This window comes from Carlito syrichta, unplaced genomic scaffold (assembly GCF_000164805.1).
Source record: "Carlito syrichta isolate Samal-C Ts95f unplaced genomic scaffold, Tarsius_syrichta-2.0.1 Scaffold303736, whole genome shotgun sequence".
Taxonomy (NCBI): domain Eukaryota; kingdom Metazoa; phylum Chordata; class Mammalia; order Primates; family Tarsiidae; genus Carlito; species Carlito syrichta.
This window is the reverse complement of record NW_007247832.1, coordinates 485,528-499,592: the sequence shown is the minus strand read 5'-3', so window position 1 is coordinate 499,592 and position 14,065 is coordinate 485,528.

The following is a 14,065-nucleotide window of genomic DNA, read 5'->3' as shown; positions in this document are numbered from 1 at the left end:
CTTCCCCGGGCAACTTGGCGAGACCTCGTCTCTACAATAAACCAAAAATTAGCCAGGCGTAGTAGCGCACGCCTGTAGTTCCAGCTACTTGGAAGGCTGAGGAGGAAGGATCGCTGGAGCCCAGCAGATCGAGGCTGCGGTGGCCAGGAGTGTGCCACTGCACTCCAGTGTGGGCGACAGAGTGAGACTCCAACTCAAAAAAATAAAAAATAAGAAAATAAATGAGGTGACAAACCCCTGCTGTTTAACTCTAAGCAGAGCTGCATTAGGGCCCTGAGTACTCGTGACCTTGGTCCTGTGCGCTGACCAAGTTCAGTGTGTGGATTCAGCAGTCTCAGTGGACCAGGGTTGTACTTTTAGCTGTCTACACTGTCACTTCCAGATTCACAAATGCTCCTATCCTCCATGTCATTCCTATGGTTATTTTTTTATTTTTTTACTGCAGAGACAGGAATCTCGCTATGTTGCCCAAGCTGGTCTCCAACTCTTGCTCTCAAGCAATCCCCCGCGTCTGGGCCTCCCCAAGTGCTGCGATTACAAGTGTGAGCCACCGTGTCAGGCCTCCCATGGTATTTTAAATCTGACATTCTTACTCTCTTAGCAGATGTGGAGAAAAAATATGTTTAGAAAGAAGATACAGAGGCCTGATGTGGAGGAATGCCTATATCCCAGCACTTTGGGAGACTGAGGCAGGAGGATTGCTTGAGTTCCAGGAGATCAAGACCAGCCTGGGCAACATCGCCAGATCCCATCTTTACAAAAAGTTAGACAGGTATGGTAGCTTGCTCCTATAATCCCAGCCACTCAAGAGGCTGAGGAAGGAAGATCGCCTGAGCCCAGAATGTCAAGACTGCAGTGAGCTGTGATCATGTCACTACGCTCCAGCCTGAGCAACAGAATAAGACCCTGACTCAAAATAAAATAAAAAGATAACGAGAAAAGATGCCTGATGGACACGTCATGGTCCAGATAAGCCAATGAACCATTCAAGACAGTATTTCTATTCAAAAAACCAGAAACCCAACAACAGAAAAAGCCAGCCATCCCCTGACCCTTGTCTCCACAGCCCCAAGCAACCCTCCTGAGGCCCCACCCTCACCTTCCCGGTGGAAACACTGACTCCTAGGACTTCCATGGAATTAACAAGATGGAACTTCGCCACCTTGAGATAATCAGCGAGCTTTTCTAGGCTTTCAGGGCCCTCAGAAACCGTGTAAGGAGGTTGCACTACTGAGGATTCTGTTTTTAATCCATATTGCTTCATAAATATTAAACATCTTCTGTGTATCAGGCACTAAACTGAGTACTATGAGAGAAGTTGCTAAGATGAGTCAGACAGGAACCCGCCTTCAAAGCGCTTGCTGTCTACAGTGAGGCAGAGGCATGAGAGTTGTACATGCCCGCAACGCACGATCGGAAATGGTGAGCATTGTGGTGGATCCAAGATGGCCGGCTATTCTTCCCCAGGAGAGCTGGAGTGAATTCTCCTACTCTTCACCCAACAGCCCCGTGGCTTCTCTGACCCAACAGAGTGAGTGGCAGTGAAGTCTCAAGGCTGAGGCAGCCCTCAAGAAATAAGCACTTTCTGCTTTTGCTGCTTGGAATGCACTCTCTCTTTTTTTTTGAGTTGGAGTCTCACTCTGTCGCCCAGGCTGGAGGACAGTGGCATGCTCACAGCCACCACAGCCTTGACCTGCTGGAACTACACCTCAGCCTTCCACCTCAGCCTTCCAAGTAGCTGGAACTGCAGATGTGTGCCACCACGCCCGGCTAATTTTTGTGATTTGTTGTAGAGATGAAGTCTCATCAAGTTGCCCAGGCTGGTCTCAAACCCCCAGGCTAAGGCAATCCTCTCATCTTGGCCTCCCAAAGTGCTGGGATGACAGGCTGAGCCACAGAGTCCACCCAGAATGCACTCTCTTAAAGTCACGAAAGCAGTTCAACTTCTATGAGGCCGCCATACTGTGAGGAAGCCCAGATTAGCCACAAGGGGAAAGGCCATGTGGCGGATCACTGAGGGGCCAGAGCTATGATGAGAAGCACTTGTGGACCCTTCAGCCATGCCCAGCCCCCAGCGGAAGGCATCTGTATGGCTGCAGCCATCACGCAGTGAACCCACCACCATGTGAGCCCACAGAACCAAGAACAACCAGCAGGGTTACAGTATTAAGTGACTACATCTTGGGGTGGGCTGTGAGGCAGCGCTGGGTAGCCCAATAGGTGTCTTAGGAGAGACACAAAGCGGAGAGGTGGGTGTTCAAAGGAGTTTTTGTAGAAAGGTTTCATTCGTCTAAGAAAGACTAAGACCCTCTGCTTTCCACTTGAGGTCCATTTTGAAGATGCCAGAGCATCAGGCAGGATTGAGAGAAATAAAGCCCACACTTCAAGCTGCTGGTGCTCTGCGGTTGTTTAATGTCACCCAGGCACCCAAAGCTTCTTTTGTACTTAAAAATGAATCCTAGAAAAAATAAAAAAAGAATCCCGACCTCATTCACAGGAAATTTACACCAAGTATTTAGAGGTTAAGGACCAAAATATATGCAAATGACTCTCAAATACTTCCAAAACATAGTCTTTCTCTCTGATATAATATATATATAATACAAGCATACGAGGTCCAACAATGAAGTTTGCGAACCATCCTGGAAAAAGTGCATCATACATCACTGCTGAATATCACGACGGTCTCCTTTGAAGTCCTTCCCTTGGGAAGCTATGGACCAACACCAGTGTTTAGTCTACCCTCAAGCCATTTTGGAATTCTTTTTCTGAAATGGCCATCAGAGCTGTCACTGTATTACTCTTGATGTCTTGAATGTCATCAACTTGTCTTCCTTCCAATATCTCCTTTATCTTCAGGTAAAGAAAAAAGTCATTGGGGGCCACATCAAGTTAGTGGGGAGAGTGTTCCAATACAGTTATTTGAACAGTGCTGTCCCCAGAAACACACGGTGGCAAGTTCGTGAACTTAACTATCAGACTTCAACAAATAATGATGATAGTTCTGATGGGCATTCTGGAAAAAGAGTTCCAAAATTGCTTTGAGGGGTGGACTAGGGGCTGGCGTCGGTATATAGCTTCCCATGGGGAGCACTTCGAAGCTGACTGTAGTGATAACCAGCAATAAAGGATGGAGCACTTTTTCTAGGGTGGTTTGTGAACCTAACTGTCGGATCTCGTATCATATAGCATGCAAATAAAGCAAACGGAATAAAATATTCACAATAGTTGAATCAGAAATATGGGTGTTTGATGTACTATGCTTATCCCTGTAATTTTCTGATGGTTTGCGATTACACCTTTCCAAATTAAAAGTTGCTAAAAATAAATCCTGATATGCACATATTCATCCTTGTGGATTATCTAGTTACATTTACCTAGTGTCTATCCATGGATCACAGTGGACTAAGAAGCCCTTCAACCTCCCTGGGCTTCTGGGTGTCCACTGAGAACAAGGAAGCCGCCATGTTGGCCCCGCCTTCTCAGCTACAGATGGAAAAGCCAATCCCCCCCACCCCGATTATGAACTCGGGCGTGGGGCAGTGCCAAGGGCAACACAATGGCGAGCTTGTGTTGCATGCATGTTTGTCTTGCCTTCTCAGTTGGATGTGAAGCCTTGACAGGGCAGGGACTAGGCTGCCAGCAATATAGCATTCATTCATTTAAGAAATCATTCATTCTTGTGTTTGTTTAAGCCAATGTTGATTGGATGACTACTCTGATCATCCACCTGGCTTGCCTCTCTCGTATTAACTAGAATGATGTCGGTCAGTTAGTGCATACCCAGGATGCAAAGTTTCATGAACACCATCTGCAGCTCTACCTCTGGCCAAAAGCAAACCCCACGTCTCACTCTTCAGATGAAAAAGCACTGATCTCATCCTTTGCATGATTGTCTAGTAGCGCCATTGATATCGTTGCTTGTGGGGATATCCTCCATTCCCTCTGACCCCCACGCTCATGCCATAGCCCACAATAGTTCTAAATCCAAACATAGCTGTAGTGTTTGGGAACCACCATCTGACCCGTATTACATCTTAATTTGTGGTTTAGCAAGGAGTGTCATTGCTGAACATTTATTTTTTTAATGCGTAACTTCCATAGCTCCTATTTCATAGTTTTCATGGGAAGAGGGGTTTTTTGTGAGCCCCTTGGTCCTGAGCCACGTTATCCTCGACATCTTTCTTTCTTTTTTTTGAGTTGGAGTCTCACTCTGTCACCCAGACTGGAGTACAGTGGCCGCTCCCAGCCACCGCAGCCTCGACCTGCTGGACTCCGGCGATCCTTCCGCCTCAGCCTTCCAAGTAGCCGGAACTGCACGCACGTGCTACCACGCCCAGCTAATTTTTTGATTTATTGTAGAGATGAGGTCTCACCTGCCCAGGCGGGTCTCGAACCCGCGGGCTCAGGCAATCCACTCACCTCAGCCTCCCAAAGGCGTGGGATTACAGGCTGAGCCACCGAGCCCGGCTCCTCGACATCTTTCATCTGGGATTTTCCAACCTTGTTTTCAAGCAGAAGGGACTTGTCTAGAGCAATCAGAGGCAGCCTTAGTTGAAAAGCTCCGACTCCTAACATCTCCCTGCTGGTTAGTGCTGCCCTAAGGAAAAGATTGCTCAAAGCAAGGCTGCAGGCTGGTGCGTGTGTCTGAAGGAGAGTGAGAAGAGAAGATAGTCACATGATGGAAAGAGGCTTAGACTTCGCACTCTCTTTCAGTGCCGAAGCACCTCCGGTCCAGGCAGTAGCGAATTAGACCGCGGTGCTCACCTCCTATCGCTGTCCCAGCCCACCCCTTCCTCCGGCTTTGGCTGCCACTGCTGGGAAGAAAGGAGCGGCCAGGAGACGGAGAAGAAAAGGCAGGTGGGGAATAGGGCGAATCTGTAGAGAGGAAACAGCCAAGCAATGCTCCCCACCCCCAGCCCGCCTCACAGTGGGAAAAACAGCTGCTGTTCCTTTAACTTAACTCTAACCTCCCTGACAAGGGTGAGAAAACATTCCACACAGCAAAGCTGCTGCTGGTATCGGCCTTTCAAAGAAGAGATGGAAAACCAGGGAGGGGAGTGATGGGGACAACAATCTTTTCGCTTTTATCATGCCCGTCCTGGTGGAGAGAACCCACCACGTGAGTCAACAAGAAATCAAAAAAACAAAAACCAAGAAAGCAAAACCACCCTCTAACATACAGTGTGACCACAGGCATGCCCTAAGAAATTCTCCAAATCAAAGCTGACCGAGGGGGTGACATAAGGAGCCAGAAATGTTGCCGAAAAGAAGAACAGACAAAAGAGAATGTTGGAAAGGTCTACCTGCCTAAGCCTCCCCCCGCTTCTGCGACAAGAGTCACCCAGGGCAGACCATCTGGCCGGTGGTGAAGGCAGCTTTAAGCAAGCACACCTACTGTCATTGACATCTTAATTATTACATTTTATGGGACCATAAATTTTATTGGAATACAAATTTGTTTAACCAAATTCCTCCTTGCCATATGGCTCTATAATCAGGCAGTCTCATACACTTCAGGAGATCAGGATGAGGAATAATGATGTCCCATAATAACACGTCATTCCCAAACAAACGACTTCCCAGCCACAGCCATCGAGAAGGTCCCATCCAGTCCCGGGAGCTGGCCCTGAGGGCTTAAAACACTGCTGGAAAACCTCTCTTTAGGAGAAGTGTGCTCTGCACTGTCTTCTAACCACATGGGAAGGATTTCTATTGATCTTAAAATGAACAGAGTGTAGCAACACCGCTTCTGTGTCTGTGGAGGGAAGGGTTCTCATTCCTGACAAAGGGACACTTTATTTTGTCGTCATAGAAAAACCAGTTGAGCTTCCTTCTGGCATGGCATATTTTCTGGGGAGCTAGAAGGCTCCTTCTAACCTACAATGAGGAGGAGCTCATTTTCACAAATCCAGAGGGATCCCTCTTTTCATGTAGAGATTCTCTCCAGGTGATCCTCAGAATTAGCCCCAAGACTCAAGGGACTTGTGAGTGCGACAGCTCCGGTGTCCCCTGCCCTCACTTTCCAGTTTCCTGTCTTGACCTGGGGCTGCCTGAGATCAGAGAAGAGAAGAGGGGCCTGACACTTTTCACCGAAGATCATTGTTCCTCCACTGGGTTAACAGCAAGAGGGAAGTTGTCAGGTGTGGCTCTTGGGGAACAGGGAGGTACTAAAAACCAAGTTCAGAACAAACCACAGAAGCCTCTTTGATTTGCCCCAAAACTGGGCTGGTGTTGCCATTCAGTGACTGGAAGAGACGGGGGCCCTTCAGTAAGCAAGGGGCCAAGGGTCAAAACGGGTGATGGGTTAGAGTAAACCTTCCTGGCCAAGGATTCAGGAGCTGGAAGACTGGAAGGTACAGCCGGGTGATTCTAACTTTGGGTGTGTGGAGGTGTCTTGTAGAGGCCGTGACACCAAGACTATTATAGGAAGTGGCAACTTCTATTATGCCGGCGGGTTCGAGGGCTAACGCATCCAAGTTGAGCCCCGCAGAAAGGGAGAAGCAGGGTCTTATACCTTCGTTTAGGTAAGGGAGGAGGTCGTGTTGAGCGATTACACATTCTTTTTGGAATTTACAAGGTGGTGTTCAGAAAAATCAGATCTTTCAAAGAACAAATGGTCTCCAGGAACTGCAGGGTTGTAAACCGTCAACTTCAAAAGAGGGGTTTTGGATAAATCTGTGAATTAGTTACTCTTTTGTGTTTCCAAGAGAGCCATCAGTCTTTGGCTACTTGGTTTTTTTTTTAAACAAAACCGTCCTGGCAGTCTTCAGAGCTTGCAGCTTGCCTTTCAAAAGGAAATACCTTTAACTGCTACCAGCCCCCCTTTCTGCCACAGGGTTAGTGGGAGACAATTTGTCATCCCAGGATTGCCATGGGGCCAACTGCTGACCCTGAAGCAGCCACTCATGTGTTTCTGCATTCATTCACTCAATCATACAAGAAATATATATTTGAGCATTTGCCACAGTCTGAGATACAGACCCACAGAGGAAGTGGCTGTGTCTCGGGAATTGGCCACGCTGCATGTGGACTGACTCAGGCAGGACCCAGGAGCTGGCTCCTACATTCCTGGCCGGGCAGGAAATCCAAGGACTCGCCTCTCTTTTGTGTTGGGGTCTCACTCTTATCTAGGTTGGATTGCAGTAGCACAATCACAGCTCACTGTAGCCTTGACCTCCTGGGCTCAGGCAATCTTCTTGCCTCAGTCTCCCAAGAAGCTGGGATTACAGGCTCATGCCATCACGCTTGACTAACTTTTAAATTTAATTTAATTTTTTGTAGAGACAAGGTCTTGCTATGTTGTCTAGGACTCAAGCGATCCTCCCACCTTGGCCTCCCAAAGTGCCGGGATTATAGGTGTGAGCCATCATACCGGCCTTCTCTACCCTTTTGGTAGTGCTTCTAGAGATAATAAGGACGTTGATAATGATGATGACAACAAAAGTCATCCATGTTATTCTGTCAACTCTCCGGTCTCCTGACTGTAACTTAGGCAGGTTGGGAGATCATACCTATTTCAGAAGGAAGAAAACAAAAACAAAGCACAGAAAGTTTACGTGATTTTTCCCAATCTCATAACAATAAAGTCAGGCTTCAAATTATTTGGTGTACATAACTCCACATCCTATGTTTTCTTCCTTAAATCACCCAAGAAAAACCCAGGCTGCCCTTTAAGAAATGTCTAGTCATAATGCGGAGACTGTGTTTCGCCTGCCGGGGGCAGGATGTTCAAAGTAAGGTCATATATCTTGCAGTCTTCTGTTTATACTTTTTTATTTGACAAGCTCAGGGTTGCCTGGAAACAACTAGCAGAAGAAATGAAAAACCAATATCACATTAAAAAAAAAATCCAAACATTTAATTGAATTTATTGCTCAGATGGGGATGCTGGTTTTAAAATCCTATTTTTATGTCGCCTTCAGAAAGTTAGCTTCCCTTCACTTTAACTATTAAAAACTTCTTTGGAATGACTTTGTAAATTCACTAGTGCCTCAGAGATCTTGTTAAAGCCAATAAATCTTTCTGTTAACCAGACAAGGTTATGCACAGTGGAGAAGGAAATAAAGAATGTCCCCTTTCCCTCGGGGTGCATATTACCTAGTTGGCACCAATGTCATAATCCCCCAAAAAAGAACCGGTAGAGAAATAGAGTCCAGAAAGGACCGGGGTTGAGCAAGGGCATATGTGTGGATCCCATGTGATGGCTGGTAGCAAGCAGGATGGGAGAGTGGCCGGGTGGGTCGATGGAGGGGCCAAGGTCATCCCCGGCAAAGGAGACGCGTGTGTCCGTGAGTGCCTGTAAGTGATTGGGATGGCACTGGGAGCAAGGAGCGTGGGCTGGTCGGAAGGGTCCTGGAAAGTCACACTGGGACAAATGATGACACATCAAACAGCAACTGGGAACTGTGGTTTTGACTCATGTACAAGGCAGGGCCTTGGAAAGTCTCTGAGCAGGAAGGCTTGCTAATCTCAGGACCTGGGAGCAGAGAGACCCGTTTGGAGGTTGCTGGACCAGAGGTCAGAGAAGCCAGAAAGCCTGACCAGGGAAATAGCAGTAAGAGCAAGAGAAAGGGAGCATGAACAAGACGTGTTACTGCTAACAGCTTCTGCAAGGTCCTGGTTAGGGAATCTTGAGGCTTTGGGTGGGTCTGGGGACACCTGAGATAATCCTCAGACAGGCAAGGAGCTGAGGAATCAAAAATAACCAGGACAGAAGGTAACAGCTTTTCAGACATGGATTCTGCCATCTTTTTTTTTTTTTTTGAGTTGATGTCTCACTCTGTCACCCAGATTGGTGTGCAGTGGCATTTTACCTTCTTTCTAGGTATCACACAGTGAAGGAAATGACAGAGCAAAGAATTTGAATCCATCCTTCTAAGGGTGTTCTGTCCTTACCTGTCTCTAAAACATCAGTTAGTCCAGTTTCCAGCCTAGAATATCCTTGGAACTCTTAACCCAGGGCTACAGGTGTAGCCAGTTGTGGTGGCATACAACTGTAGTCCCAGCTACTCAGGAGGCTGAGGCAGGAGGATCGCTTGAGCCCAGGAGTTGGAGGCAGCAGTGAGTCGAGATGGTGCCAATGCCCCTCAGCCTGGGCGACAGAGTGAGACGCCAACTTAAAACAAACAAACCTCTTGAACCAGGAGTTCCTGATGTTCACATTTCATTTCTTTCTTTCTTTTTGTTTTGAGTTGGCGTCTCACTCTGTCGCCCAGACTGGCGTGCAGTGCCTGCCCCCGGCCACCACAGCCTCGACCTGCTGGGCTCTGGCGATCCTTCCACCTCAGCCTTCCGAGTAGCCAGAATTACAGGCGCGTGACCACGCCCGGCTGATTTTTTGATTTATTGTAGAGATGAGGTCTCGCTGCCCAGGCGGGTCTCGAACCCGTGGGCTCAGGCAATCAACTCACCTCAGCCTCCCAAAGGCGCGGGATTACAGGCTGAGCCACTGAGCCCGACTTTTCATATCTTTCTTAATGACTTCCTGTAAGCGACAGATAACAGCTTATGAATCAGTGACCTAGATTCAGAACTTTTTTTGGACTGGAAGTAGCCTTATAGATCACCTCTCTTCACCTCCTCTTTTTACAGTGTCAGGAACTGAAGCCTCTAAGATTAAGTGTTTTTTTTTTCCCAAGGACCACCAGCTGTTGAGTGACGGACATGGTCCTTGAGCCCAAGCTCCTGCCTCTGCCCCCAAGTATTACTGTGTCCACCGGGCATCAGGGCCAGTTTAGGGCTGCAACGGCCACTGTGAGCTCTACCCATCCTCCCTGACTGCTTGGCTTTACTGATGTCTGATTTCCAAACAGCGCTAGTTGGTTGTGATAATATTGTCTCAACAAGGTTTTCTGCCCAACTGCGACCTGGCTGGCCTTTCTGGAATTCACCTTTTCCAGACCCCAGGAAATGTCTGAAGGAAAATGCACAATAAAGTTGATTTTTTTAAAAGGTTAAAATCTTGGTTTTAGTTCCAAATCACTGCCTTTTTATTTTGGCTTGGAACATTTTCCAGATTTTTCTTATTTATGAGTATACCACTATCAAAACCTGCACACAAGGAGCCTGAAGTCGGTGTTAGAATTAATCTATAGATTAATAGAATAGAATAGGAATACGATGCCATGCTTTCACCAAGATATCGCTACAAAGATAAGTGTCGCCAACGCCCTAAACGGGAATTCTTTTCCGCATCTTCTCTGTAATTTAAGGTTGCATGGTTAAATAGTAAACAATTCCCAGCTGCAAAAAGGAAGCTGAAGACAGTCTATAATCTTGCATCAAACACAATTCCAGAGAGGTCTGTAATTTGCGATAGCTCCTGTTCCTCTGATGCTTTTCCTTATATAACACCCTCCCTTTAACACAAATCTTTGTAAAGGAGTTCATGTTTTAAGTATCAGAATTCGAGTGAAAGAACCGAGGAAGAACTTTTAGCTTGCCACGGACCCTCAATTTTGCCATTTTAGTCAAATGCCTAAGATGCTATCACCAAGTGCTCCAGGAAGCATTTTAAATGAAGCAAAGTGAAAAGAAGATGTTTTTGGCAGTCTTTTGCTATCTGTACATGTGGTCCTAGAATCATTCCTACAGCTCATCAGAGTAAAATTCAATTATGTAGACAGAGGAGTGGTTTGAAATTTATTAGGGCACACGAGAACTTGGCATTTAAAAAAATACCTAAATGAAACATACTGTGCGCCCTGGAGTTTCTAATGGAAACCACCAACTAAAGAGATTTCAAAAGGTTCCTGTCCTCTTTCAAATCCCAGGGTGTGCTTGGCTAAAGCCTCAGGTGATGATTTGGGTGAAATGGCCTGAACAGAGGAGCTGGGGAACAAAAGTAAGAGTGGAGCTTCCTTCAACAGCGAGAACAGGGGCTGAGCCTTGACTGTCAGCGCTGACCATGTGGAGGGTAATACTGACCTGACCACAAAGACAGGGCAGGGTGCACTAGGAAGTCCATGGCTCCTGGAGTCAAGAGTAAACAGAGACTGAACCCCAGAGGATAGGGATGGTGTGGGGAATACAGAGGAATGCACTTTTCCAAACTTCTGTGAGATTCAGATATACATAGAGTTTTTGTTTGTTTGTTTAAGACAAGTTCTCACTCCGTCACCCAGGCTAGAGTGTAGTGCATGATCCTGGCTCACTGCAGCCTCGACCCCCTGGACTCAAGTGACCCTCCCATCTCAGACTCCCAAGCAGTTGGGACGACAGGCATATACCAGCTAATTTTTATTTTTAGTAGATATGGTTCTCACGATGTTGTCCAGGCTGGTTTTGAACTCCTGGGTTCAAGAGATCCTCCTGCCTTGACTTCCTAAAGTGCTGGAATTACAGGTGTGAGCCACTGTACCAGCCTTCTCAGATGTTATTTCGAAAGGAGAAATCCTGAAAGTGTTGAGGGGGTGAGCTTGGGGGAAACGAGAGAGACCTGTCGCCCCAGAGTCCCTACTGTCCGCTAGAGAAAGTCATCGTCTTGAGCAAGCTGGCCTTGAGAACAGTTAAGAAAGCAAGGGGAGTTCTCTGGAGGCCAGAGAGGAATCTGTGAAGGCTTCTTTAAAACCAGACACCGAGGAGTTGCATTTCAATGTGAGAAAATCTTCCTTGCTCTATCTTTTTTGAAAAAGAATATCAAATCACCCCTCCCTGCCAAGACAGTCCATAGACAATTAAACTCCTTTTTTTCTTCTTCATAGCCTGGGAGGAGAGAGATCTTGATATTTAACCACCCCATTTTTTTTTTCTTTTTTCCAAAAGGGGAAGGGGTGGCTGTTTTAGCCAAAATGATATGGAATTTTCCAGACAAGAGGGTCCAGTTTGAATGCTTATGTTTGAAAAGCCAAAGCTATGAAAACAAAAGGAAACTCTTTAATCTGGTCTTCAAACCAGGAATCAACAAGTCTCATTTAGGAAATAAAAAACTCCCCACTGAAGGGGTTTCTGAGTTTCTGGGCTGCTGTGACAAAGTGTCCCAACTGGTAGCTTAGAACAATTGATTATCTCACAGTCCTGGAGGCCAGAAGTCCCAAATCAAGGTGTTCACAGGGCCTCGTCTCTCTGAAACCCACAAGGGGTGTCCGCCACACCCCTCTCCTGGTCTCTGGAGACCAGATGTCTTCTGGCGTCTCCCTGTGTCTTCACAGCCCTGGGTGTGTCTCCGTTCAAATTTCTCCTTTCCTTTCATAAGAACCTCCGTGGTCTTGGTTCAGGGCCCACCCTGGCAATCTCCCTATAACTCGATTGCCCTGTCAAGTAGTTGTCTCCAAGTACGGTCACACCACTCTGAGGTATGGGGGTTAGGACTTTGGGGAACACAATTCTGCCCATCACAGGGCTGTTGGTCATGGCTACCCCAAGGTGAACCCTGAGCACTTTGGGAAGTTCTGCTGCAGCATTCCAGGACCGAAAACTCCAGATGGCCCTGTCCACATGGAATCCTTGCTCACGGGGTTTGAACTCAACCTGTGAAGGATTTTTTTTTTTTTTTTTTTTGTCTTCTTCCTAGGGAATCCATCTTCAATTTGCAAAGAAAAACTAGTAGAAAAATGGGGTCAGTTTACTCTCTACTTGAATCAGGCACATTAAGCACAAACTTTTCAATTTCTTCTTCTTCCACAAGCTCTGACAGTAGGAAAACAAAAATTATTTTTAAATTATTAATTCTAGACTGGATGGGGTACTCATGCCTGTAATCCCGGCACTTTAGGAGGCAGAGGTGAGAGGATTGCCTGAGTCTGCGGGTTTGTGAACAGCTTGGGCAGCTTGGCGAGACCTCGTCTCTATAATAAATAAAAAATTAGCCAGGTGTAGTAACGCATGTCTATAGCTCCAGTTACTTGGAAGACTGAGGCGGAAGGATCGCCGGAGCCCAGCAGGTTGACGCTGGGGTGGCCATGAGTGTGCCACTGCACTCCAACCTGGATGATGGAGTGAGACTACAACTCAAAAAAAAATTTTTTTAAATAAATGTTTTTTAAAAATCATAATTTCATGTGCATGTATCTTTTTCATAGAATGATTTTAGTTCCTCCAGGTATATTCCCAGAGGGGGATTTTTGGGTCATACGGAAAGTCAATTTTTAGACCTTTAAGGAATCACCACACTGTTTTCCACAGAGATTGTACCAGTTTATACTCCCACCAACAGTGTAGAGTGTTCCCTTTCCCCCACATCCTCTTGAGCATCTGTTGTGTTTTGAGTTACTGATGATGGCCATCCTGACTGGAGTTAGGTGGTATCTCAGTGTGGTTTTGATTTACATTTCTTTGATGATTACTGAGGCTGAGTATTTTTCTCTGTATCTGTTGGCTGTTCATATATTATTCACAGTAGCAAAAACATGAAACCAACCGTGTTGCCCAACAAAAGTGGACTGGATTTTTAAAAGTATGGTACATATACACGATGGAGTATTATGCAGCCATAAAGGAGGACAAAATTACGGACTTCGCAGCAACTTGGATGGATTTAGAGTTGATCATACGCAGTGGTCTATCCCAGAAACAAAGAACTGAATGTCACATGTTCTCACTCAGAAGCGGACCCTGAACATTTATCATAATACAAGGAAGGAACTGGCAGTAGCAGGACACTGCCAGGGGAAGGAGGAAGGGGGGGCACATCACATTAATAAGAGTAACTGACCTCAAACTAGGCGAAGTGGGGACCAAAGGGAGGTCCAAACTTTACCTGTACAATGACCGTCTGTATACCTAATCCTGAATTGTGCCCCATACTTTTAAAATATAAATCATTTAGCCAGATGCGGTGACTCAGCCTGTAACCCCAGCACTTTGGGAGGCTGAGGTGAGCAGGGTGCCCAAGCCCACAGGTTTGAGAACAGCCTGGACAACTTGGCAAGACCTCATCTCTACAATAAATCAAAAAATCAGCCAGGAAGCCGGGTTCAGTGGCTCATCCTGTAAACCCGCGCTTTTGGGAGGCTGAGGTGAGTGGATTGCCTGAGCCCGTGGGTTCGCGACCCGCCTGGGCAGCGAGAGCTCATCTCTACAATAAATCCAAACCATATATACATATATATGGTTTTGGTTTTTT